The following is a 27526-nucleotide window of genomic DNA, read 5'->3' as shown; positions in this document are numbered from 1 at the left end:
ATCTGAGTTTTTTCTAGTTGTTAGCAATTATGAATAAAGCTACTCTGTATATTTGCATACAGATGTGCATGTGAACACAAGATTCATTTTACTTATGTAAATATCTAGGAGTGTCAACAGCCGTTTCCGATTCTGTAAGTAAGGAGCTTGGAAGTCATCACTTCCTCCTTACAACAAGTAAAAAGCTGAGCAGACTGAGAAATCAACAACTCTTCTTGGATTTGTAGGAGAGGGGAGGAAACAGAGCAAATGGCTGCCTCCAAGGTTGGAGAGACAAGGAAGCTTATCGAATCAAAGACTCACGAGCAGAAACCACTGTGGGAACCAGTGCCAAGGTAGGAAAATCTGGACTGTAATTGACGAGTTGCTGCAGGCTCACTGTGGACAACTCCAAAAGTTAAAAACTCCAGGGGACCCAGTCATAGGGGGGCCCTACATTTTTTCAAGATTTAGCTTCAGGAGATTGACGAGATTCCCACAGTAAATATCAGAGAAATAACCCCTTGGCCTTTTGGTATAGGGAGGAAAAAAGGAATAATTTTGAAATAAGCTAGAGCACTCTGTTCTTTTTAACAAGGCCTGCCTTAGGAGAAACTAGTTAACCAGAGCCGAACTTGCTGGGGTATTATCAAGAGCCAAATTGACCCAACTCCAGCTGGCTCTAGCCTTTTATGTGGGAGAAGGGAAATATCCAACTCCAGCCCACTCTAGCCATCCTGTCCTACCTAAGAAGGGAGGAAAAAACTGAGAAAAACTTGTGAAGTTCACAGTCCAGAGGCATAGACTTACTAAAACCGTAAGGCCTAATCATAGGGCTATAGAACACTTCCTCTCCCTCCACAACCCCACCACCACATTACTGAAGGCCTATTTACAACAGTTCCTTTTACCCAGTACATGTCCACCTATCTGTGTGTAAACACAAGTTTCATTTTACTTGTGTAAATAGCTAGGAGTGAAATTTGTAAGACTTATGGCAAATGAAGTTTAAATTTAAAATAAATTTTAAGAAATTTTAAGAGAAAAAGCCCTTTAACAGAACTACTTTAACGTTTTGTGCTTCCATAAAAAATGTATCAAATTTCCAGTTACCCATATCCTCACCAGCACTTAACCTTGGCAGTTTTTGTGTTTTGTTTTCTTTTGTTTTGTTTTTGTATTAGCCATTCTAATATTTGTATATTTTTGTCATTGTGGTTTTAATTTGCATCCTTATATTGACTGCAAATGTTGAACATCTCTTAATGTACTTATTTGCCATTTATATTCCAAATTTTATTGCATTGTTTGGTTTATAATTAATGACATTCAAGAGTGTTTATATATTCTGAATACAACACCTTTGACAGAAATGTGATTTGCATATATATCAGTCTGTGTTTGTTTTTTCCTTCTCTTAACCGTGTAAGGTGCAAAGCAAATGATTTCAGTTTTGATGAAGTGCAATTCATCATTTTTTATTATATGAGTTTCACTTTTAACGCCATATCTAACAGCTTTTAGCCTTAGATATATGAATCTTGTTGCACTATGTTTTTGTTTCAGGACTTTGAGTATATCCACCCACTGCCTTCTTGCCTCAATGATTTCTGATGAAAAGTCAGCTATTAATCTTATACAGATCCCTTGTATACAATGTGTTGTTTTTCTCTTGCAGCTATTAACATTCTCTCTTTTTCTTCGGCATCAACAGGGCAAATATGTTTGTTGGTCTGGGTTTCTTTGTTTTTATGCTATTTGGAGTTTGTTCTATTTATTGGATATGTAAGGTTTTTCATCAAATTTAGGAAATTTTCATTTTTAAAAACACTTATTGGATTTTTTTCTCCTTTCTCTCCTTTCCTGCTGATAATCCCATAATGCACATTGTGTGTACTTTCTGGTGTTCCACCTTTCTTGAAGCTCTGCTCATTTTTACTCATTCATTTTACTCTTCTTTATATACATTGTCACTATCAATCTATATTCAAATTCATGGATTCTTTTTTCTGCTAGTTGAAATCCACTGTTGAGAGCCTTTATTGAATTTATTCATTTCAGTTATTGTACTTTTAAAATCCAGATTTTCCTATTTTAAAAAATATATTTTCTACCTCTTTATTGCTATATACTTTAGATTAAACATTGTCATCATAACTTCCTTTACTTCTCGAACATGGCTTTTATTTTTTTGAAAAATTTTATAAGCATTGCTTTAAAGTATTTATGTTAGTATAACTTCTGGGCACTCTCATTGGCATTTTCTGTCATCTGTTTTTGTCCTGTGTAAGGGTTACGTTATCCTTTCTTTGAACATCTGATCATTTCCTATAAAATCACACAGCCAGTACTCTGAATACTGATAATCTCCTCCTGGGGGTTGTAGTGTTGTTGTCATCTGGTTTTTATTTGTTTATTGAATTGACGGGGGTATATTAGTGAAGTCTATTTCATCTGCTATGAGTTTTCTTATGTTGTCCCTCAGAGGGCAAGCCTTGTGCAGGTACACAGTCACTCTGAGATGACAGTAGTTTTAGTATGATTCCCTTTGTTTCTTTTCTTGATCTCTCTGTCAAGCTGTCTGTATCTGTGTGTATCATACCCAGCTGTTAGGTTTCCTAATAGAAGGCTGATTTTTCTATAGTTTTCAAAAATGTCATGGGAAAAAAATCTCTCAACGTTAAATAAAAATAACTTGAACCACTTTGAGCAAGTAACTTTTTGAATCAAGTCTTTCAGATTTGTTCTGATATTAGGAGGGCTCTTATTAGCTATCTCTTTACCTGGTAGTACTCTCTGGTAGACAAGCTGGCCTGTGGTTTAGCTTGTTGCTCTCATACTGCTACCAGTCTTATCTTATTTACTTACCTCCCAAATCTGCGTTGTTTTCTGGAGTGCCATTAGACTTGACTTTCCTTATACTCTATTACAAATAAAGTCATATTTTTAAAGAGAGCTTTAATGCCCTCTGTATTCAGACCAGCCTCACGCACTGGACAGAAATCTCTGATTCACTGCTCGGGAACTTGGGATAGAGCTGATTGGTGGTGGGAGATTCTGGTCTTCTCAACCTGCCTGACCTGGTGTTGAAACTCTTCCTGACAATCATTCTCAGGCAAAGATGATGAAGGAAACAGTATTCTTAGCCTGCCACAACCATGGTAGAGACGCCACCCTATGATAGTGGGCTGAGTGTGGAAATAGTGCCCCTGATCTCTCGCCACATGCACCTGGTATTTAGCCTCAGCAACACAAAGCTGGGAGTGGAGCAGATGAGAAATGCCAGTGGCTTGTTCCTTCCATGAAGATACCATAATCCTTTACCAGGAGATCAAGAGATGTAACCCCATGTAATAGGCCAAACTCACCTCGTTACTTCAATCCCAAGCCTCTGGCATTCAGTTACCATATTTGTGTCCATATATTTTGGTGTCCCAGAGTAACCTTAGGTAAATGAGAGCATTTCGTTGCAGGTCTCAAAAAGGAAAAATGCAAAAACATGCTCTAAAATTTTTAATCTTGATCAGGGTATAGGCTCAGAAATCTCACAAACTGAAAGCAATATAAGGACATCCTTAGGTGCTAAGAACATTTTATGTCTTGCAGATAATTCCTGGTAAGTAAAATGGGCTTTTTCCACTCCTGGATCTGAGGAGAACAGTTTTCTCCATCACACCAACCACTGATTATTCTCCTGTTCTTTGTTTCTAGGATCCTGTATATTTTCCCTGCTTATTTTGTGATTCAAGAGTTGAGGTACTCAAGTAGAAAGACTCAGATCTTTGGGTGACAAGCACAGTTTTGTGATATGGAGTGTATTTTCTGATTAAAAGTTGGATCTAGAGAATGCAAACTGCTTGTTAGTGCTTTGTATATAACAATGAGAAAAGAAAGAGGATAAGGCATGCAAAGATTTTTCTTCCATGAGCAGGAGAACCTAACAGGAGGGCTTAATGGTTCATAGTTCTGAAAACTTCCTTGGAAAAACTCCAAACTGCGAGTGGACAACACTCAGGGAAGGGTGGATGTGGAAAGACAGTGGAGTGAATGCTGTAGAGGTCCTTTGTGCAAATGCCAGTGGCCACTCACAGCCTGAAAACAATGAGGGGGTTTTGAAAGGAGCACGAGTGGGTGATTAGGCTGGGCTGCCATCCTTAGACATTCTTTGTGTGGTACTGTACTCCAAAGAGTGGCAATCATGTGTGATTAGATGTGATTGACACCTCTGTGAGTGGAGTAACACATTATACATGCAACATATGTGATGGCACTGTAGGTGCATTGGGAGTGTTCAGTTACTTGCAGAGGGATGCTTTCGCTAGAGTCCAGACATTTCCCCTAATACCCTCCCCTGTGTGGGACTAGCACAGGCGACTCCTTGGATGAATTCTCAGAGGCAAGTCCTAGGAACTGAAGGTCCTGGAAAAAACTTCCCATTGAGTTTCTTCTGGGATTCATATCCCTTTTACCAATGTTGCTTGACTGAAATGGGAATGAGACTTTCAGTGCTTTCATGGTGTTCCTCTCTACCAGTATTTGTCCTTTTTTCAGAACGTGTATCCTACCCCAAACCCCAAATATGATAAAATGTTCTTACCTATCAACTCCCTTTCCCATTTTCAAATCTTTTCCTTTAGACTGTGGCAAATTCCCTCCTACTTCTCAGATATGTTCCCTGCTGAAGCACAAAGTATTTTTTCTCTCAAATATTGAAGCTCCTTATTTCTTCACAGACCTAGAAGATGGTCACTCTTATGAAAATATGCTTAAATCTGCTATAAGTCATCCATTTATTAAGGATTGTGCATAGTACTCAGACAATTTTATTGTGTGATGATTTTAGTTTATTAAAAAGAAATACATATCTTTTGCTTTTCTGGAGAGGAGGGGCTTAGAAATGGTAAGCACCATACGCCTGGGTGCCATCATGTGGACTAGAGAAATTTCTAGGGAAACCTCGTGTTAATTTCACATTCTTATGTTGTACAAAGGAAGATAACCTGATGCCTCCCTTCTTTAATTCTGTTCAGGGAGTTGAATCAGAAACAGCTCTTTGTGATATTTTGTCTGTATTAATAAGCTGTATGTACACCCTACTTCAGTCCTTTGGAAAATTGTAGTTACCAAGATGAAGGACATTGGCTTCTCTCGTCATTTGCTTTTATGCCTGCTCTACCTATGTCTACTGGGCACAGTGCTTTGATTGATTGTTTGATGTTTTTTTCATTTTCTGTCATTTGATTTATTTTTTCATGTATGTTTTTGAGGAAAGTTATATTGTTTTGGATATTTTATGTGTGGGGTTTGAGTAGTAAATGTGTTCTTTATGTGCTTTCTTACTTTAATTTTCAATTACCCATTAGTTGGTTGCTGTTGTATTGTTTGTTCTTCAAAGCAACTGGGATATGAAACAGCTGCATGCCCCAAGGCTCTCCCTGGCTTCCAGAGAGTGTCACAGAGACAGAATTTTGCTCTTGGGACACTGATCCTTAGAACTATGCATTTTAAAATATAACATACATTAAAAAACTCCTTTTATGGTATAGAGTTCAATGCGTTTTGAAAAATGCCCATAGTCTTGTATCTACCACTAGGGTCATGATACACAGGAGTGCCACTACCTCCAAAAATCCCTTATGCCCCTTGTAGCCAACCCCCACCCCAACCTAACCCCTGACAACCACTGCTCTGTTTTCCATCCTTATATTTTTTCTTTTCTTTATATTTCGTCATATAAATGCAATCATACAATATGTAGCTCTTGGGTCTGGGTCCTGTCACTTAAAAAATGTATTTGAGATTTATCCATATTTTTATATAAAAAAAAAATATATATATATATAATTGCTAAGTAACATTTCAGTCACAGGTGAAGGAAATCTGGATTGTTTCCAGTTGTTCATAATTATGAATACAGCTGCTTTAAACCTTTTTATATAGATGTATGTGTGAATATGTTTCATTTCACTTATGAGGAGTGAGATTGCTGAGTCACATGGAAAATATATGTTCAAATTTATGAGAAACTGGATAAAAACTTTTCCAGAATGACTTTACCACTTTGTGTTTTCATGAACAATGTATTAGAGATCAAGTTGCCCAAATCCTGATAAGCACTTGGTATTGACAGGCCTTTTTGTATTTTTTATTTTATGCTTTTTTAAACCACTTTATTGAGGACTGATTGACATACAAAAAGTTGTACATATTTAATGTATACAACTTGATGAGTTTGGAGATAAGTATACACCCATGAAACCATCATCATAATCAATACCATAAACATATGTTATTATTTTTATTCAGTCTATTATGTGCATAGTTTTATCTCATTGTGGTTTTAATTTGCATTACCTTATTGACAGAAGATATTGTCTCTTCATGTACTTATTTGTCATCCACATATCTATTTTGATGAGGTGTTTGTTGAAATCTTTTTCACTTTTATTTTATTTTTTTTAGTTCTTATTGCCAAGTTTTCAGAGGTTCTTATATATTCTGATTACAAGTCCTTTGACAGAAATGTGATTTGCAAATATTTTCTCTCAGTCTGAGGTTTGTTATTTTCACTGTCTTAGTGTCTCTTGCAGAGGAAAAGTGCTCCATTGTGATAAAGTGTACTTTATCATTTTTTAATTTAATGGATGTGTTTTTCACACCATATCTAAGAACTTTTTGCTTTATCCAGAGTCACAAAGATTTTCTCTCTTTTGCTTCTATAAGTTTTTTTTTTTTTTTTTGGTGAGGAAGATTAGCCCTAAACTAACATCTGTTGCCAATCCTCCTCTTTTTCCTGAGGAAGATTGGCCCTGAGCTAACATCCATTCCCGTCTTGCTCCATTTTATATGTGGGATGCCTGCCGCAGCATGGCTTGATAAGCAGTGCCATAGGTCTGCGCCTGGGATCCGAACCTGTGAACCTTGGGCTGCCGAAGCGGAGTGCGCAAACTTAACCACTATGCCACTGGGCCGGCCCCATCTTTTTCTATAAATTTTAAATTTTACTTTTCACATAGAGGGCTTTAATCCATTTTGATTTATGATTTGTATAAAGTATGATGTATGTGTATTTATTTTTTACATAAGGACATCCAACTGTTCCAGCACTATTTGTTGAAAGGCTAGTCTTTCTCTATTGAATTGTCCTTCCATCATTATTGAAAATCAGTGGACTATATTTCTTTCAGTTTATTTTGGAACTCTATTCTTCTCTATAGTCTGTCTATCCTTTTGCCAGTAAAAGACTATCCTGAATTCTGTTATAAGTCTTGAAATTGGGTAGTATGAGTCCTTGATTTTTTTCTACTTTTCAGAATTGTTTTGGCTATTCTAGTTTCTTTACCTCATAATACAAATTTTAGAATTAGCTTAGTAGTTGATATCTTGTTGTAGTTGATATCTGCAGTATAATCCTACTGTGATTTTGACTGGGATTGTGTAAATCAGTAGATCAATTAGGGGAAACTTAACACCTGTCATAGAAGAACCCCAAACCTCATAGAGAAGAGCAAAGAATAACCACTTCACAACTCCCTATGTGGTGATAATATACAATGGACAGAACAAGTTTATTTCCCACAGCATAGCAAATAGCAGGAGCATCAGCATGGTTGCTCCATTTCCTCTTGACCCCAAATACCATTAGGTAATACAGTAGGCCAGATGGCGGTTATATATCATGTGGCTGTTGCTGTAGCTGAGGAATACAGGTACAATGGGTCAGGAGGTTTCGTAGCAAGCAGCAAACAAGTCAGTCCCCTTTTCCCATGGGTGAACCTTTGCAGGCTAGTCATGCTGTGGTCACTTTGACCTACTTAGTTGCCTATGTGACCAGCTGCAGAAACTTCACAGTTTCAGAAGGCAATAATTCTTACATTTTGTCATACTCAGCAAGGGCAGGCAGGGACGTTTAGGGCCCATCGGAGACTCTTGCTTTGAATAGTACTTTTACAATATTTAATTATTCTAATACATGAACATAATACATCACTGTTTGTATCTTCTTCAAATTTCTTCCATCAGTTTTTTGTTCTTTTCAGCATAGAGGTCCTGCATACATTTTGTTGCATTTATATCCCCACGGAGATTTTGTTTATAATAACCCTCATATCACTTAGCAGATAACTGAGTCAAAGACAAGAAAACACGTTGACCTGGGAGAGAATAATAACAATAACAATGGCGAAAACAGACATTTACACAATGTTTCATCTTCTTCATTTCATGCTCACTATGTGCCAGGAATATTTCTAAGCTCTAAAAACACGTGAATTCAGCTAATGTTTACGAGAACCCTATACGGTAAGAGCCAGTGTAACCAACCTTATTTTACCAATGAGGAAAGAGAAGAAAAAGTTTAATAACTGCCTTAAGACCACATAGCCAGCAAGGCGCAGAGCTGTTATTTGAACCCAGGCAGTCACTCTCCATTGTCCCTGTTTTAAGTCAACACACTGCCGTACCTCGGATCCTTTGATTCTAAATCCAGCACAAGAATGTATTGAACATCTGAGCCAACTACAGTCCCTCATGTGGAGTTGGGATAATGGCCCTGCTCACAAGGCAAAGGGGCTCTGAGAAAACTCAAAAGTACTCCTACCTGAAGAGGGGGAATGATCTGGATTGAAGAGAGCTGCATTTGCCCCCAAGATCTTCAACCCTTATCTGAGGACACCAAGATGTTTTGCTATGTTTTGTCTACCAGCCTCTCCTTGGGATTGGGTCATTGGATGTGATGGAATTAGAGGAGAAATTTGAAATTTTTAAACATACATGTAGAACTTAAAATCCATTTCACGGTTTTCAACAAAAATAACAACCGAAGTTTTGAGATACTTAAATTATGTTGGTTTACTGGACAATATCTTTGAGTAGATCCAGGTTTGAAGCCGAGGTATGTTCCCATTTTTACTTAGTTTCATTTTTATGTGGGTTAAAACTAGAATAACATTCTGGTTGTTGGCTGACATAAAGACAGTGGCAATCCATGTCTCAACAAATAGAAAACAACTTTCCCTGGCTTGCTAGAAAGAGACGCCTACGTTCAACCGTTTTTTTCCTTTTACCATGGGTAATGGTAGCTATAAATAGGTACAAATTACTGAAACCATCATAATCTCATTACTTATGTATATAATGGTGGATAAAGACAAAGCCACAGCTTTTGTTTTGGTTTTTGGTAAGTGTCCACTCCTCTTCCAGGTGAATTAGATGACTAAGCCAGGCCAACATGTGAATGTAAAGGATTGAGCGGGGGTGAGTAAGAGAGACTGATATCAAATTCTCTGCCTACCAGCTCTCTCAGACCTTCAGAGTCTATGGATACTGGGCAAGTTTCTTCTCTACTTTGTTTCATCTGATTACGTTCCTACTGGGAATAAAAGAGAAGGATCTCTGATCACAAATAGGAGCCAACTTGGGAGCCAAAGATGATTGGGTGGATGTAAATATTTTGAGTCTTCTATATTTATGGATGATGTGGGACTTCTTAACGTTCTGTGAGATGCAGACTTGACTCATTTTTTATAAGCTAGGGAAGGCAAGATGGGCTCCTGAGCTCTGGAGGACTTGGGGAAACCTAGTTCAGGTGTCCCTGACCTCTTGACTTACTTTCTTTCGTTTTTAGCGAAAAACGTGGACAGGTATGTATTTTTCCAAATTTTCCAACTTCCCAATCCATAAGCTTTGCCGTAACCTGTTTTTTATCCTCCTAAATCAAGAATGGTTTTTTGGTTTGAAATCTATTTACCTACTTCCTTCCATGTTATCTTAGGGTGTTTGTCTAGGCCAGAAAAATACATATACATGGAGGCCCGTGGCTCAGAATGGAAAGTTTGGAAAAGATCCTTTCTACAACCAGACTTTTGATAAAAGGCGGAGTATTTCAGGGATGAGAAGAGGAACAGAGCATTTCTAGGCTGTAATCCCATTTTCTTTCTTGGAAATCAATCCAGGTAAATTTTGTATTTTGTTTCTTCTCTGGGGAAGGAGGAGGAAGAGGGGTTTCTGCTTTCTACCTGTTGGCAACTACCAATTACTCTCTCCTTGTCTCCCATGAGATTTATGCATGTTTTCTCTGCTTCTTTTGCGGTTTTGTCATTAATGTTTAGAACTCCCAACGATGATGTATTAATTTCCCATTGCTGCATAACAAATTACTCCAATCTTAACAGCTTAAAGCAATACACATTTATTTTCCCACAGTTTCTGTGGGTCAGGAATCGGTACACAGCCTAACTGGGTCCTTGGCTCAGGTCTCACAAGGCTGAAATCTAGGTCTCCACTGGAGTTGTGATCTCATCTGAGGCACAAGGTCCTCTTCCAAAAATGGCAAAATTCATTTCCTTTCAGCTATAGGACAGAGGCTCTCACTTCCTAGAAGTCCCCTGCTGTTCCTTGCCATGTGACTCTGTCTGCAGCATGGCATTTTGCTGCCTCAAGGCTGTTCTCTTGTCGCTGGCCTCTATATCCTTTTTTAAAGAGCTTACCAAATTAGGTCAGGTCCACTCAGAATCATCTACCTTTTGATTAAATCAAATTCAAAAGATTTGTTAGCACTGTCAGGTGCTGACTCCTGGCGACTCTGTGTACATCAGAGCAGAACCCTGCTGGGTCTTGTGGCGCCATCCTCTCACCTTCCGGAGCTATATCAGACAATGCTTCACTGCTATTCACAGAGTTTTCCTGCCCAATTTTTTTGGAAGTGGGTGGCCAGGTCCATCTTCCTAGTCTAAGTCTGGAAGCTCTGCTGAAACTGGTCCACTATGAGTGACCCTGCTGGTATTTGAAATACCAGTGGCAGAGTTTTCAGCATCACAACCACATGCAGCCACCACATTATGACAACCAACAGATGGGTGGTGTGGTTTCCTGCCTGGAAACGAACCCAGGCCACGGTGACAACCCCGAATCTTAACCAGTAGACCACCAGGGCTGGCTATTCAAAAGATTAGTGACCTTAATTACATCTGTAACTTCCCTTTGTCTATAAAACATAACAAAATCATGGGAATGATATCCCATAAAATTCAAAAGTCCTACTCACACGAAAGGGGAGGAGATTATGCAGGGCATGTGCATGGGAACTCATCTTCGAGACTACTTTAGAATTCTGCCTTCCATTAAGGTACTTGGAAGTTTGAGATTGATATTTGGGAAGGAGAAGGATGTGGTGGGTGTGTATATCTATATCATGTGTGCATATCATCTATAAAGCGTTCCTTCTAAAGACTTGAAATTCAACAGATTGACACAGATGAGGATATATCTTAAGTGAAGAAAAAAAGAAAGAAGAAAGGATCATTCTCTCTCAGCCTGAAAACCTACAGATCAAGCACACAACAGGTGAGGGGCTACTAAAGCAGAGAGAGATTGAAGAGGGAGGGCATGGGAGTGGGTGTTTCCTAGATCTTTTGTATAAATCTTAGGGGTCACACATGGGCTGGAAGCATCAGGTGACTATGAAAGTAACACAGCTGGGGAGCATTTAGGCAGGGTCGCCACATTTAACCATACTTTGTGCAGTGCCCCACTCCAAAGGGTGCCATTCAGGTACAGTAAAATATGATTGGCACTTTTTTGAGTGTGGTAATTCACAACATGTACAACCACATGTGGTGGCCCTGGGGGGAGGTGGTCTGGTTGTGTTTGCACAGCCGCACTCATCACCATCCTCTCAGAAGACTCTTAAGTGCCTCTGGAAAGACCAGACCTAGGATCTGAGGGCGGTTGGGAGAACTTCCCATCCAGTTCTTCAAGGATTTACATACCTTTGTCCATAAAGAGCCTGAGACCTTGGAACAAGATTTGGGTTGGGTTATCCGTTGCTCTCTCTCTCTCTCTCTCTCTCTCTCTCTCTCGCTCTTTTCCCTCTTGTGCACTAATGCCATTTCTCTTCTTAGGAACCTAGAAGCCCTTCCTTCTTTTCTTTAATATCCTCTCTGATATCACTATATCAGCAGCAGTTGAGATGGTGACCAGAACTTTTTATTCAGTTAGTCTCTGCACATTTTCTTTTTTTACTGTTTTTTTTTGTATGTTTTATGTGAAATATTAACGTTTGTTGAAGTGATGAGAAGTTTTACTTCTCAGACCTTTGGAACTAAAGACATATTGCATAGACTATTCTCTCTGTCTTTAAGGGGTCCTATCTTAACCCACTTCCTTCAAAGAGAGGCCAGAAGACAGAGACAGAGAAAGATAAAAGATGGCAAGCATCACAGTCCTGGAGACCATTTCAGGACAGTAATTTGTGGAAAGCACTTATATACTGTACATTCCTATGCTGGGAAATTAGTATATCCTGATGTCACCAGCCTTGGAATCACAACAGAGCGTCAGGTTGGCAACTGATGTTTGTCAATATTGCTGTCTATTTCCAAACAGCCACTTGTCTCTCTTCACCCCAAGCCTTCATGGGAATTTAGGTTTCAGTGAAGAGAACAAAAATTGGTCTACTTTCTCTCTTATATGTTTACAAGCACACCATATGTGTCTACTACTCAGTGTTTGCTCCATCTTTCCTGCACTGAATCTCAGCTACTCCTGGTATGAGCTAGACTGTGAAAGTGACTCTTTGATATTTGCTCTCAAACGTTGTGTATATTTGGGAGGGTGTGTGTGTGTGTACATGTGCACATATGCTTTGGAGCTCTTGTTTTGCTTGGGAGGGTATATTATATTGTATATTTTTTGTGGTTTTGATTTTGGTTTATGAATTTTATTCTTGTTTGGTCTTTATGATTTTGTCATTCATTTATATTTTGGTTCATATGTTCAGTTTTTTTTATTTGTTGTTTTGTTTGTATTGCTGTAGGGCTTTGTACATATGAATTTATGTTGGGACTTTTTATGTACTTTGCTGTTGATGATGTGATTTATATGGTTTTTATGTGTGTTTTTAATAATTTGCAATGTGGTTTTTTTCTTGTTATTTTTGTCATTTTAATTGGGTTTCCTATGTATGTGTGTGATTATCTGAGTCATGGTTTGTTTTTGTAGTTTTGTTCACTGAAATTGTCTATAGGTTTTGGGGATTCTTTTGCTTATATTTCAGTTTGGGTTCATTCCTTTCATTGTTTTTTTGTTGTTTGCTTGTTTGTGAGTTTTTGTTGATGGTTTCTCTTGGCAGTTGATCTCAGATGTCCCTGAAATGTATAAAGCTGTTGAAATGAATACTTTGAGGTTCCTGAGAGAGAGAAGGATGGGGAAGAGAAGAAGAAATGTCTTTGGGCTTGGAGTGGTTGAAGAAGAGTGATATTCTTGCTTTGGGGGGGCCATTGTTTTCCTATAGAGAGGATTTTTTAAATCAGCTTTATAGAAGTATAATTTACATGTGATAAAATTCATCATATTAATTGTACAATTTAATGAGCTTTTACAAATATATTCAATAGTATAGCTAACACGTAAACATTTCTGTCAGCCTCCCAAATTCCTTCACGTCCATTTGCAGTCAATCCTGTTCCCTCACCTTCAGACCATGAAAACCACTGACCTGCATTCTGTCACTATAGTTTTGTTTTTCCATAATTTCAGATAAATGAAATCATATAGAATGCAGTCTTCTTATGTTTGGCTACTTTCACTTAGCATAATGCACTTGATATTCCTAAAGTTGTCCTGTGTGCTCCTTTTTATTGCTAAGTAGTATTCCATGGTATGGATGTACCATAGTGTTTTTATCCATTCACCTGTTGAAGGATATTTGTGTTGTTTTCAACTCGGGGCAGTTAAGAATATAAGTGCTACAAACATTGAGTACAGCTTTTTGTGTGAACACAGTTTTCATTTCTCTAGGATAAATACGTAGGAGTGGGATGACCAAGCCATATGTAAATGTATGTTTAACTTTATAAGAAGTCGCCAAACATTCAAAGTGGCTGTACCATTTTGCACTACTACCAGAAATGTGTGATATCTCCAGTTGAGCCACATCCTACTTTTGAATTTTATTTATATGGGTCTATTTCTGCGCTCTCTGTTCTGTTCCATTGATCTATTTATCTGTTCTTTCACCAATACCACACTCTCTTGATTACTGTAACTTCATAGGAAGTGTTGAAATCAGTGTTAGTCCTCTAACTTTGTACCTATTTTTTTAAATTAGTTTGGCTATTCTGGTTCTTTTGTCTTTCCTTATAAATTTTGGAATGAAATTGTTGACATTTACAAATATTCCTGAAGAGATTTTGATTAGGATATTGTTGAATTTATGGGTCCATGTGGGGAAATTTGACATCTTACAATACTGATTCTTTCAATCCATGAGCACAGTATATGTTTCCATTTATTTATAGCTAAGTGTGTAATTTTTGTTCTAGATTAAAGTGTACCATTTAAAATGTTTAAATCATAATTGTTCATGTCTAGTTTACAGAAGTATTATTTATAGTTGTTTGCTGCCCATCTTTGAAGGATCACTGTCCTTCCCTGCCTTATTTCTGGTGTCTTATAAACTGTTGTTTCCTGTCTTTTGGCAGTTTCTTTTCATTGTTTCAGGTGGGAGGATAAATTAGTTCCCTGTAACATCATCTTGGCTAGAAATGCACAACATACAGACATAGGTGGTGGCTCTAAAATTGGCAGGTGTTTATTAGAATTCAGACAGCTGCTTTCTTTTGAGTCTAGGTCCCCCTCCCCCACTTCAATACCGGGCTACCTCAGGGAACTTTCTTCACTGCATCATAAGGTGTAAAACCTAGAGATTAAGATCCCAGGGGAAAAGCTTCCCATATAGATTATTCAGTGATTTAAATTTCTTTGTCTGAAAGTGGCCTGATCAAATGGAAACAAGACTTGCTAGAAGAACGTAGCCCTCATTTCTGCCTTATCACTCCTTTTCCGCTCTGTAGAACCTAATTTTCTCCCTTTCTCCCTAAATTCTTAACCTTTTTTCACCTACTACTTCCCTTCACTGTTTTCAAAACTTGTCCTTTTTGATGCCCCAATTCTCTCCTGCTTCTCAGTTTCCCCCATAGCTGGACCAAAACTTTATTGAATCTCAAGGATTGAAGCTACTTCTTTTGGATAGACTTTTGGGTCTTGCATGAGATTACCCAATGAGCCAAAATTTTCCAAAACTTTTACCCTCTTTTGACCCTTGTCTTTTTTTTCCCCTCGAATGTATGAGTGAAGGGACGAAGGGCAAGGAGGAACTCCTGCTTAGACAGCCTTATATGATGAAATATTAAGTTGGTTTTTATATCCCACTTTCGATGTCCCTTCTTAACCTAGTAGGGAGGGAGCCTCAGGATTGGAGTGGATGTGGGGATCAGGTTGTGCTCCTCTCCTTTAATCCATGCTGAGGGTTAACTTGACAACTGCTTTTTACGGAAATCTGCTTAACAGGGGAATTTAGGTTGAGGAGGAAAGAGGAGGAAAAATCCTCTATTGCTAGCACTGTCCAACGTGTGTGTACTTAGAGTAGTTTTATTTTGTTTTGAGGTGATTTTTTTGTGTGTGTGATTTTTTTTTTCTTTATTATTTTTTATTTTAGTTTTGGTGTGTGTTTTTTGGCAAGGTGTTTCTTTTTTTGTGGGTGTTATATATTTGGGATTTTGGGGAAGAGAATTTTTTTTAATTGCAGTTAAATATATATAACATAAATTTTGACTCTTTTTGAGTGTACAATTCAGTTGCATTAAGTACATTCACATTGTAGTGCAACCATTACTGCGATCAATCTCCAGAACGTTTTCATCATCCCAAACTGAAACTGTTTGCATTGAACAATAGCTCTCCATTATCCCCTCACCCCCAGCCCCTGGTAACCTCTATTCTACTTTCTGTCTCTTTGAATTTGCCTGTACTAGGTACCTATATAAGTGGAATCATGCAGTATTTGTTCTTGTGTGTCTTGTCCTTTTGTGTCTGGCTTCTTTCACTTATCATAATGTCTTCAATGTTCATCCCTGGTATAACATATATCAGAATTTCCTTCCTTTTTAAGGTGGAATAATATTCCATTGGATGTTTATACAACATTTTGTATATCTATTCAACCATCAATGGATGTTTGAGTTGTTTCCACCTTTTGGCTATTATGAATAATGCTGTCATGAACATGGGTGTACATATATCTATTCTAGTCTCTGCTTTCAATTAGTTTGGGTATATTCCCAGAAGTGAAATTGCTGGCTCATATGGTAATTCTATTTTTTTTAATAACCACCATACTGTTTTCCATAGTGGCTCTACCATTTTACCATCCCACCAGCAGTGCACAAAGGTTCCAATTTCTCCACATCCTCATTGATACATGTTAGTTTCTGTTTTGTTTTTGTTTTTTTTATAATAACTGTCCTAACTGATTAAAGTGGTATCTCATTGTGGTTTTCATTGTATTTTCCTAATGATTAGTGATGTTGAGAATCTTTTCATGTGCTTGTTGACTGGGAATTTTTAAAAAACATTCTTTATTTATTTCAATTTTAATTTATTGGTGTATGGATGTAGATTTGAGACTTAGACTTGAGTCATTTTAGTCTATTGACAACAGTGGAAGGGTCTGAATGCTGGGGGACTTGGGGCCATCCAGATTAAATGTCCCTCACCTCATTCTCTCTCTCTCTCCCTGGCAAGTAATTTAGCTAATTATGTATTTTACCAAAAACACCTATCTCCCTCTCTATAGAGTCTCATTTAACTCATCCTGGCTCTTAAAATATAACTGATTTGGAGTATGTGGATTTCTGTCACCTGCTTGCTTCTACCTTTTCTCAGCCTCAGTTTTTAAAGGGAAAGACAGACTCCTGGAGGCCTGTGCCTCCAAATGAAAAGATTGGAAGAGATCCTCTCAATAATGGGGACTTTAGGAAAAATTGAAAAGGTCCAGGGCTGGGAAGGAAGAATCCGACACTCCTAGGCTCTAAGCCTATCTTCTCTCTTGACTACAGGCAAGGTAAATGGTCTATATCCTCTCCAGGAATGGTGGAGAAAATGGGATTTTTGCCCTGTGAATCCTGGCACTTACACCTAAATTGTCTCCACTTCTCTCTCAAGTGTTCTGCATGTTTACCTTGCTTCTGGGGTTTTGAAGTTAATTTATAGAACTCTGAACAAAGAACTGGGAAGGTTGGGGCACACAGGGGTGTGGTGGGTGTGTTGGAGGAAACTTTAGCTTTAGTAGAAAGCAAACCATTTTTAATATACCATTCCTAACACCTTGAAAATCAACAGGAAAATGTTGATGAGATTATCTCTTACCTGAGGAAGAGAAAAAAGGAGGAAGGCTTGTTATCTCTCAGGCCTCAAAACCAGCATATTAAATATGCGGCAAATAAGGGGATACTCACTCAGAGAGGCTAAGAGAAGGACAGCAGAGTGGTCGTTCACATGCTGGAAATGCTGCATTGGATGAAATCTACATGTGTGTATTTGGGCGGGGCCGCCACTTTCAGCTGAGTGTAGTGCCCTACTCCAGAGGGTGTCACTCACATAGACTAAAGCATGATTGTCACCTTTTTGAGTAGAGTAATGCACATCATGTACGATACACGTGGTGGCTGTGGGGGTGAGTGTGTGTAGCTGCATACACAGGGCTGCTCTCCTTTGAGTCCAAGCACCATCCTCCCATTGCTGGGCTACCTCAGTTGACTCTCATAAAGAAGCCTTGAGGAGCAAGACCTGGGAACTGTGGGCTCCTGGGAAAAGTCACCTCTGGAGGTTTTCCTGGGATTTGTTTACCTTGTCCAAAGGAGGCGTGCCCACACAGGTGTAAAACTTGTAGTGAAGATGTGGCTTTCTCTCTGTGCATTCAGAGCTTCTACTGTTTGCAGAACCCAAGTACTCTTTATGCCCTCCAAAACCTTGGACCTATTCTTCCCTAGCAATCTTCTTTATAGTTCCCAAGCCTTTCCCTTTCGACTGGGGCTTTTCAAACTCCCTCCTGCCTCAGAAGCTTCCCTCTATACCCTAAAGCTCTTCACTCTCTCAGGATTGAAATGTCCTTTCTCAGGGGTTTGGATGTACTTGTTTACTTGGAAAAATATATACATTTTCTTCCAAAGTATATGTATGTAAATATATGCATATATTTAAATATTTATTTAAAATATACATTTATATATATCTATATAAATTCTTTCTGAATTCATCATAACCATAGGGGTTAAGAAGATGACTAGAACATTTAATTTGGTCAGTACCTTTTACTCTATCTAACATTTTCTTTTTAATTCTATGAAAGGATGAAGGGAGGGGAAGGTACTCATCTCAGACCTCTTGAGAATGAGCACATGTCACTTTGTTTTTTCCCTTCTGCATTCCTTAAGTTGTTCTTTCTTTATGTAAGGTCTTCGCAAAGAAAAAACAGGAGTCACAGAGAGAAGATGGACGGCACTAGACTCCTGGAGACCATCTGCGGACCAGAGCAGTGACTGGAAAGCAGGTTGTCTACACAACAGTGCTGGGAAACGGGGTTGGGAGCTGTCATCCTGATGCCTCCTCCTGGATGTGTTTCCAGTGCATTGAATGGGAAAGTGGAATTTTGCTGTCATCTCAAATCAGTTACATATCTTACCCCACTCCAAATCTTGGGGGAAATTTAGATTGTGACCAAGAGGAAGGGAATTCCTCTATTTCACCTCCTAATATTACTATATTTCTACCTATATAGAACCAGTGTCCACTGCTGAAGAGGCCTGTTTCCCTCTCATGAGCTCTCTGGGTTTCCCTGGGCAAAAAGTCTCCCATCCCCAGATTTGTGTCAGCCAGTGGCTTATTTTTCAGGTGTGATATTTTATGTGTGAGTGTGAGTGTGTGTGTGTGTGTGTGTGTTGGTGTTTATAAGTTTGTTGATTGGTTCATGTACGTATTGTATTGTTTGAATTTGGTTTGAGCTTTCGGATTGTTTTTTGTTTAGTAATACTCTTTATTTGGACTATGGTGCCTGGTTTTATTTTATTCTTTGTTTCTTTGCTTTTTTTAATTATTTTATTTATAACTGTGCTTTTATTTGCAGAGTATGTGTGTATTTGTATTTAAAATTTGGCTTTTGCTTTTTTAATTAGTGTTTTTTATTTCTATTTCAATATGCGTGGCATTTTTGTTTGTAATTGTTTTCTCGTATGCTTGAGGGTTGTTTTAGTTAGAAATTTGACATTGTTTTAGTGTCGATTTTGTTTTTGTTTTTTGGGGGGTGTTATTTTTGAATTATTTGTTTTTGGTTTAAGTCTGGGTTTTCTTGTTTGGTTTTGATTTGGTTTTGATTTGTTTATGTGTTTCGTTTGATTTGTTCTGAGATGTGCTTTGGAGTTTTAGTTGTGGTTGTGTGTGTGTGTACACATGTGTTTCTTTCCTCTTGTTTTGTGATTTTTTTTCTCTACTGTGTATTGATTTGTTTTTCAGCTTGACTGGTTGTATGTGTGTATGTGGGCGGATGGTTGTGGGTGTGTGTGTATGTGCGTGTGCTTGTTTCTGTGATGGCGTGTTTTATTTTTGAATGGCATTGGGTTTTTAAATGTATTTTATTGTTGTTTTCCATGTACTTTTTATTTCAGCTTATGTTTATTCTTTCATTTGGAAGGTGTCTGTGTGTTTATGTGTGCATTTTTCTTTTGTTTGGGGATTTGTTATTTTGTATGATTTTTGTTTGGATGTTTTTGCTTTTTTCTCTTTAATATTTGTGTGGGGCCCTTTAAGTTTTGTTTTGTGGATATTTATGTGTATGTATTCTATTTGAGATTTGGTTTGTGCAAGTTGTGGGAATTCATTTGGGTTCTGTATGTTTTGCCTCAGTGTCTGTGTGTATGCTTGTATGCTTGGGTATTTGCAGTATGTTTTCTTATTAATATATTCATGTACAGTTATGTGTTGCTTAAGGACGGGGATACGTTCTAAGAAATGAGTCATTGGGCAATTTTGTCATTGCAAAAACATCATAGAGTGTACTTACACAAACTTAAATGGTATAGCCTATTGCATGCCCAGGCTGTATGGTACTCATCTTATGGGACCACCATCGTATATCCGGTGTCATTGACTGAAATGTCGTTATGTGGCACATGACTGTATTGTTTTTGTTTGGCTTTTGTTGTAGTTGCTTTATTTATTTTTCTAAATCCTTTTTGTTGAGCTTGGCTTATATGGATAATTATTGGTAGGGATTTTTTTTTTAAATCTTATTAGTTTTGTATTATTGATTAATTTGTGCCTTATTTTTCTGATTGATTTTTTCATTGTTTATAAAGTTTTTGGTACATTGGGGTATAAATTGTGTTGTTAGAGATGGATTATTTGTGTGGTTTATAGATTTTCTTTAGCTTATATGATATTTGTTTTTTGAATTGTGTATATGAGTGTGTGTTTGCTATTTTGGAATTTTTGTATTAAGGGAAGACTTTATTTTGGGGGATGACTTTATTATATTTTTGGCTATTCCAGTTATTTGCATTTACATTTAAAAAGCATTATTAAGTTATATTTGGCATAATTATAAGTCTACCATTTGATGCATTCTGGCATATTTATACAGCCATGAAACCCTCACCACAATCAAAATAGGGAACATTATTCATTGTCTCCTAAAGATTCCGTCTGCGCCTTGGTAATCATTCTTTCCCCTCCCCTTATCACTGTCTGCCCAGGAAACTACTGATCTGCTTTCAGTCACTAGAGATTAGGTTTTATTTTCCAGATTTTTGTCAAAATGGAATCATAGAGCATATTCTCTCTCTCTCTCTTTTTTTTGGGGGGGAGAGTCTGCTTTCCATTCCATTCCATTGTGTGGATATCCCACAAGTTTTTTTTTTTTGTAATGCGTTTACCTATTGATGGGCATTTGTCTCCAGTTTGGAGTGATTTTGACTGACTATTAGAAATAAAGTAGCTATGAGCCTTGGTATAAAAATATCTGAATGGAAACATGCTTTAATTCTCTTTGAAAGGCTGGATCATACAATATAGTGGGCATATGTCTAACTTTTTAAGAAACTAACAAGCTGTGTTCCAAACTGGTTGTGCTGTTTTACGTTCCTACCACCACTTTGTGGGAGTTCTGGTTGCTCTGCATCTTTGCTGGGACTTTTTATGGCCTATCATTTTAATTTTAGCCATTCAAATAGATATGTCCTGGTGTTTCATTGTGGCTTTAATTTGCATTTCTGCATTTACTAATGATGTAGAGCATCTTCTCATGTGATTATTCCCCATCTCTGTATCTCTTTTGGTGAAGTGCCTATTCAAATATTTTGTCCATTTTTAATTGTGTTTCATTTCTTATTAATGAGTATTGAGAATTCTTTATAAACTCTAGATATAAGTCTTTTATCAGATATGAAATTTGCAAATATTTTCTCCCACGTGAGCTGTCTTTTCATTCTCTTCAACAGTATCTTTCAAAGAGCAGAATTTAATTTGGATGAGGTCCAATTTTTCAATTTCTTCTTTTATGGATCGTGCTTTTGATGTCATGTCTAAGAAATCTTTCCCTAAACAAAATTGGCAAAATTGAAGAGAGCCTTGACCAGAACTTGCCCATGCTGGCACCCTGATCTCAGACTTCCATCCTCCAGAACTATGAGAAATAAATTTCTGTTGTTTACAAGCCACCCTGTCTATGGTACTTTGTTATAGCAGCCTGAACTAAGACAAAAGGGATGAGTAAGAAGTCTGCACCTCTGTTTTCAGGTGTCCAGTGTGAGTGTCAGGGCTGGGATGACAGTGGGAATTGTGTAGGATGGGGGTGGTGGATGAAGGCACATAGTACATCTGATTTCTGATATTTTCCTGTTTCCCATTTCTATATTTGCAACAGTTGATTTTACCAGATAGTCATGAATATCCTATCATTTACTGCCTCCTTTCCTCTGTTCTAAAACATTCCCCAGGGATGTATGTGACAGGGATACGATATTAGCTAGATAAATCATCAGAATTATCTGAGTAGTTGTCATGGGCTTCAAACCAGGATTCTCAAAACATTGCCCTCAAAATCATTGCAAGTCCAAATCTTGTCAATAAAATGGGAAACTAGATTCGGACAAGATGGCATAGACCAAACCCTGCACATCTCAGCTAAGTACAACTATAATGCTGGAAATAACACAAGAGGCAACTAAAGAAAAATTCAGAAAGGTGGAAAGAGAAAGGTGAACTGATTAGGAACTTCAAGACTGGAGGAACGGCAGAGCTGCAGGTTATCTTATGAGCCTTCACCCAACAGGAAAAGTCAACCTAGGCATAGAGTTTCCCAGTCCTCTACCGAGCAACAGAAGGTGGGCTAGGTAGGCTTCTTGTTCTTCTCCTTTTATCATTAAAATGAAAGCAGCACCCCATCAGCACTGCAGTGTCCTTGTGTGGTTTGTCTCACTCGTTCTAAGATTGTTATTATCAGTGATGAGTAATTAAGTAGAAGAGGCCAAGGACTTGAGGAAATCTGGATCTATTTACTTCACCCCACTCTTCCTTTTTCTTTCAATGAAAAGTTACAGCTTGCTATGGGTTTCCCCAAATCCTCCCGCTTCTCTATCCACAAGAACTTTGGATTCTGGTTGCTAATCTCTCAAAGTCCCATTTATTTTTGGAAATTCTTTACCCTGAACTTCACTCTGAGTGTGCCCAGTTGCACATTGTCACGAGACTTGAAAACACCTAGAGAGACAGAATGGAAAGGTGGGAAAATGCTCTCAGCAAACAAGTCACACATGAAAGCCTCAGAAATTCTGCTTTGTAAACCATTTCTGTTTGCTTGTATGGGCTGTTTTTTTTTTTCTCCAGCATCTGAGGAAGAAGTAGGCTTTCTGATCTCACCGCCCTGGCACTTAAATCCTCGCTCTTTTGCCCAGGGAGACTCTTGCTGTTATTCACTGGCTCTTCTGTGGGTTGGAGTTTAGGTACATAACACTGAATGAGGCATCAGGAAGGTTGCAGTGCAGGAGCTTGAAGGGCTGAGGTGTTTGACTTTTCTACTTAAAGGATTACTTAGGGGGTGGCAAAAACAATTTTTAATGAACCATCTCTAATATCATGAATAATTTGAAAATCAACAGGATAATGCAGATATGGATTATTCTTCCTAAGGAAGAGGAGATGGAGGGAGCTTTACTCTACCTTGTTCCTGAAACTTGACTCATTAAGGATGCAGTAGGTGAGGGCGTACTCAGAGAAGGATGGAAGAGGAAGATCATTGGGGTGGGGGTTGCAGAGGCACTTTCGATAAATGTTGCTGTCTATTCAAAGACTTAAAGTTGTGAAAGGTAGAATGAAAGCTACATGAGACATGTCTTTGAGCAGGACTGCCACATTCAGTCACATTGTATGCAGTGCCCTACTCAAGATGGTGTGAGTCACACAAACTAAACTGTGAATTTTGCCTTTTGAAGTGGAGTAATGTACAACATGTCCATCAACATGTGGTAGTCCTGGGGCTGGGGGTGATGTTTCAGGCACAGAACTGCCCTCCTATGACTAAGGGGCCACCTTCTCAGTGCCGAGCTATTTCAGAGGACTCGCAGAAGCACATCTTGAGAGGCCAGACCCAGAATATGAGGGTCCCTGGGAAAAGCTTCTCATATACATTCTTCAGAGATTTGCATCCCACTGTTCTAAAAAGGCCTGACCAAATTGGAAAGAATTTTGGTGGAGATCTGGCCCTCTCTGTAGTCTAGAGTTTCTTCTTTCTGAAGAACCTAAATACACCGCCTGTGCTCAAAGCTACTATCTGCTCTCAGTTTTCAAATTTCTTCACAGAAGACTTCTTCTTTTTCCTTGCCCAAATGCTATCCTACCTTAGAATCCTCCTCTGCTTAACTCAGAAGCCCTTTACTCTCTCAGGGATTGAATCTGCCTGTTTCCTCAGGATCTAGAAGCTCTTTCTTCCTTTAATATTATTTTGTATCTTCTTTGATCACCTTATCAGTAGGGGATTAAGACGGTACACAGAAATTTTCGTGCAATATATGTATTAACATTTTAATTTAATTTATTTCTTTTTAGTTTTGTGTAAAGGCATGACAAAAATGTGAAAATCCACCTCTTAGAACTTTTGAGAATGAGGAAATATTGCATTGGCTTTTCTCTCTTGCTCATTTTCATTTAATTAAAAAATTATTTTAGATTCCACATATAAGTGATACTATATGGTATCTGACTTTCTCTGTCTGGCTTATTTCACTTTCCATAATGCCCTCCAGAACCATCCATGACACAAATGGCAGAATTTTCTTCTAATTTATGGCTGAATAATATTCCATTATATATATATATATCTCACATTTTCTGAATAGATGAATGAATATTCATCTATTAATGGACACTTAGGTTGTTTACATATCTTGGATATTGTGAATAACGCTGCAATGAACATAGGAGTGCAGAGATCTCTTCAAGATACTGATAATGTTTCCTTTGGATATATATGCAGAAGTGGGATTACTGGATTATATGGAAGTTCTATTTTTAATTTCTTGAGGGAATTCCATACTGTTTTCCGTGACAGCTCTACTGATTTACATTCCCATCAATAGTGTACAAGGGTTCCCTTTTCCCCGCATCCTCACCAACAGTTATTATTTCTTGTCTTTTTGATAATAGTCATTCTAAGAGGTGTAAGGTGATATCTCATTGTGGTTTGGATTTGCATTTTCTTGATGATTCGTAATGTTGAGCACCTTTTCATGTACCTATTGGCCATTTGTATGTCTTCTTTGGAAAAGTATCTATTCAGCTCCTTTGCCCATTTTTAAATTGGATTACTTGTTTTTTTTTTTTCCTATTGAGTTGTATGAGTTCCTTATACATATTGGATATTAACCCCTCATCAGATACATAGTTTGCAAATATTTTCTCCCATTCCATAGGTTGCCTTTTCAATTTATTGTTTCCTTTGCTGTGCAGAAGCTTTTTAATTTGATGTAGTCTCACTTGTTTATTTTAACTTTTGTTGCCTATGCTTTTGATATCTTATCCAAAAAATCATTGTCAAGACCAATGTCTAGGAACTTTTCCCTATATTTTATCTAGTTTTATGGTTTCAGGTCTTATGTTTAAGTTTTTAATCCATTTTGAGTTAATTTTTGTGAGTGGTGTAAGATAGGATTCCAATTTCATTCTCTTACTTGTGGGTATTCAGTTTTCCCAGCACCATTTATTGAAGAGACTATCCTTTCCCCATTGTGTGTTCTTGGCTCCCTTGTCAAAGATTAGTCGACCATATACGCATGGGTTTATTTCTGTTCCTGATTCTGTTCCTTTGGTCTATATTCCTGTTTTTATGCCAATTCTTTTGCTCATTTTGAGATGTAACTCTTAACCTAGGGCTCTCACAAGAGAAAGCGAGAGTGAGCAAGCACCAACCCCTAGAGACCAACCTGGATCAAGGTGTAAATGTTACATTCCTATATCAGGGAATGAGACATAACCTGATAACTTGATGCCACATCACCTCCCAGGTAAGCTCTTTTAAATCAGATCTGGGTCTTGAGTTGGCAACTGATACTTGTGGATTTTGTTGCCAATCTCTAAATCACCTTATACCCAAAAGCCTCACCCAAAGCCAGGAGGAAATATAGGCTGTAGTGAAGAGGAGGAAAATTGTTGTAAGTTGCCTCCTAACATTGTTACCAGCATATCACGTCTGTTTGCTTCTTGCAGTGTCCACTTCCCTTTCCTGCCTTCTCAGCATTTCCATCGGCAGTGAGTGTCATCCATCCCTAATATGTGCTAGGTTGCAACAGGGACTCCTTTGAAGTTTGTTCTCAGGTTTTGTTTGTGTTTATTGAGGAGTAAAGTCATTTTTTAGTGTGTATGTTTTGGGGGTTTTGTATTTGTGCGTATAAGGGTATACCCTGTGGGTTTTTTTACATTTATTTCCTTTTTAATTTTTTATTTATGGAATTAATTCTTGTTTTGTTTTTGCTTATGATATGTTTCATTAAATTTTGGTTTGTGCATTATTTTTTTGTGTTTTTTTTCTTTACTTGTTTGCTTTTTGGGGTTTGTTCCCTGTGGAGTTTTGTGTATTTGAATTTGTTGTATTTGGTGCGTTCTTTTTACTGCTCTGTCGATTGGTGTTTTTTAAATGTGTGTTATTTAGAATTTTCTCTAGTATTTTTACCTCCAACTTTTTTTATTTTTATTTTTCATTTTTTTGTGAGGAAGATTAGCCCTGAGCTAACATCTGATGCCAATCCTCCTCTTTTTTTTTTCCTGAGGAAGATTGGCCCTGGGCTAACATCCGTGCCCATCTTCCTTTACTTTATATGGGACGCCGCCACAGCATGGCTTGACAAGCGGTGCGTCAAGTGCGTGCTGGGGCTCCGAACCTGCGAACCCAGGGCCGCTGAAGCAGAGTGTGCGCACTTAACCACTACGCCACCGGGCCAGCCCCTTTTCTGTAGTATTTTTAACTTTTCATTGTTTGCACTGCACTGTTTTGTGGATTATCTTTTGGTTTGTTTCATTATCTGCATGTTTATTTGCATGTGTTGCATAGGCTGCTTTGTCTGCACGTTGACTTTCAAGTGCATAATGTTGCTACTTCTTCTGCTGTTTCAGACCTCCATCTCTGAGCAGAGGATAGCAAGCTGCAGCCCGTGTGGTGGTATAAGGAAGAATCAAGGTGTGAAGAAGAAGATAATTCTGTCCAGCGTTGTTCGAACCAAACTCGAGCCATTCTGAAATATCTAGATATGACGAGTGAGTTGTGTGATTCTTTCTACTTAAACAACTGACTTTTGGGAAATACAAATTAGTTTTTCATGTGCCAACTATATTAAATTGAAAATAAGCAGAATAATGTAGGCAAGTATTCTAAGTCTATGAGGAAGAGGAAAAAGGAAAGGAGGAAGGCTTATTCTCTCTCACTCCTAAAATCTGTCCCATTAAATGCACAGCAGGTGAGGGGATAGGCATCAGGGAGAGGAAAAAGAGAGAGGGGAGCACAGTGGTTGTTCTCCAGTTCTTTCGGGTATATTCTGCTGACCCCTCATTGACTGAGAGTGTTGGGCTACTGATTGAACAGGCATAGAGAGGGGGGTGTTGGGGTTGTGGCAGGATCACCACCTTCAGCCGTGTTGTGTGCAGTGCTTCACTTCAGGAAGTGCCATCCATGTGGCTAGAAATATGATTGGCACCTCTTAGAGTGAAGTAATGCACAACAGGTACAACATCAGTGCTGGCACTGGGAGAGGGGATATGGCAACCTGCACACAGGTGTCATTTCTTGAATCTTGGAACCATTCACTCAAGTGCTGGTTCAACTCATGGGACCCTTTAAAGAGCCTTCTAAAACCTACAGAAGGAGGGTCCTAGGAAAAGCCTCATCTGTAGCTTCTTTAGGGCTTTATATCACTTTGTTTAAAAAGGCTAGGGCTGCCACCTTCAGCTATGCTGTGTTCAGTGCCCTACTCAGGAAGGCGTTGTTCACATAGATTGATATATGAATGGCGCCTTTCCGAGTAGAGTAATGTGCAACATGGACAACGTTTGTGGTGGCACTGCTAATGGTAGGTGGAGCTTTAGTCACTGAGCTGCACTCCCTTGAGCCTTGGTACCCACTCTTCAGTGATGGACCACTCCCTAGTACTTTCTGAAGCACCTCTTCAGAGAG

At 38.3% G+C, this 27526-nt stretch overlaps 1 long non-coding RNA gene across 1 annotated transcript; it reads left to right on the top strand.

Moving 5' to 3' along the window:
- The first annotated feature begins 231 nt into the window (after nucleotides 1–231).
- LOC131400143 (uncharacterized) lies at nucleotides 232–26541 on the top strand. Its single transcript, XR_009217338.1, has 6 exons — nucleotides 232–335; nucleotides 9752–9932; nucleotides 11224–11322; nucleotides 18272–18367; nucleotides 25234–25367; nucleotides 26491–26541. It is a non-coding gene; the product is annotated as an uncharacterized LOC131400143 (long non-coding RNA).
- The last annotated feature ends 985 nt before the right edge of the window (nucleotides 26542–27526 follow it).

Source organism: Diceros bicornis, chromosome X, assembly GCF_020826845.1.
Source record: "Diceros bicornis minor isolate mBicDic1 chromosome X, mDicBic1.mat.cur, whole genome shotgun sequence".
NCBI lineage: Eukaryota > Metazoa > Chordata > Mammalia > Perissodactyla > Rhinocerotidae > Diceros > Diceros bicornis.
Note: the sequence above shows the minus strand (reverse complement) of the source record. Positions and strands in the feature narration are given on the sequence as shown.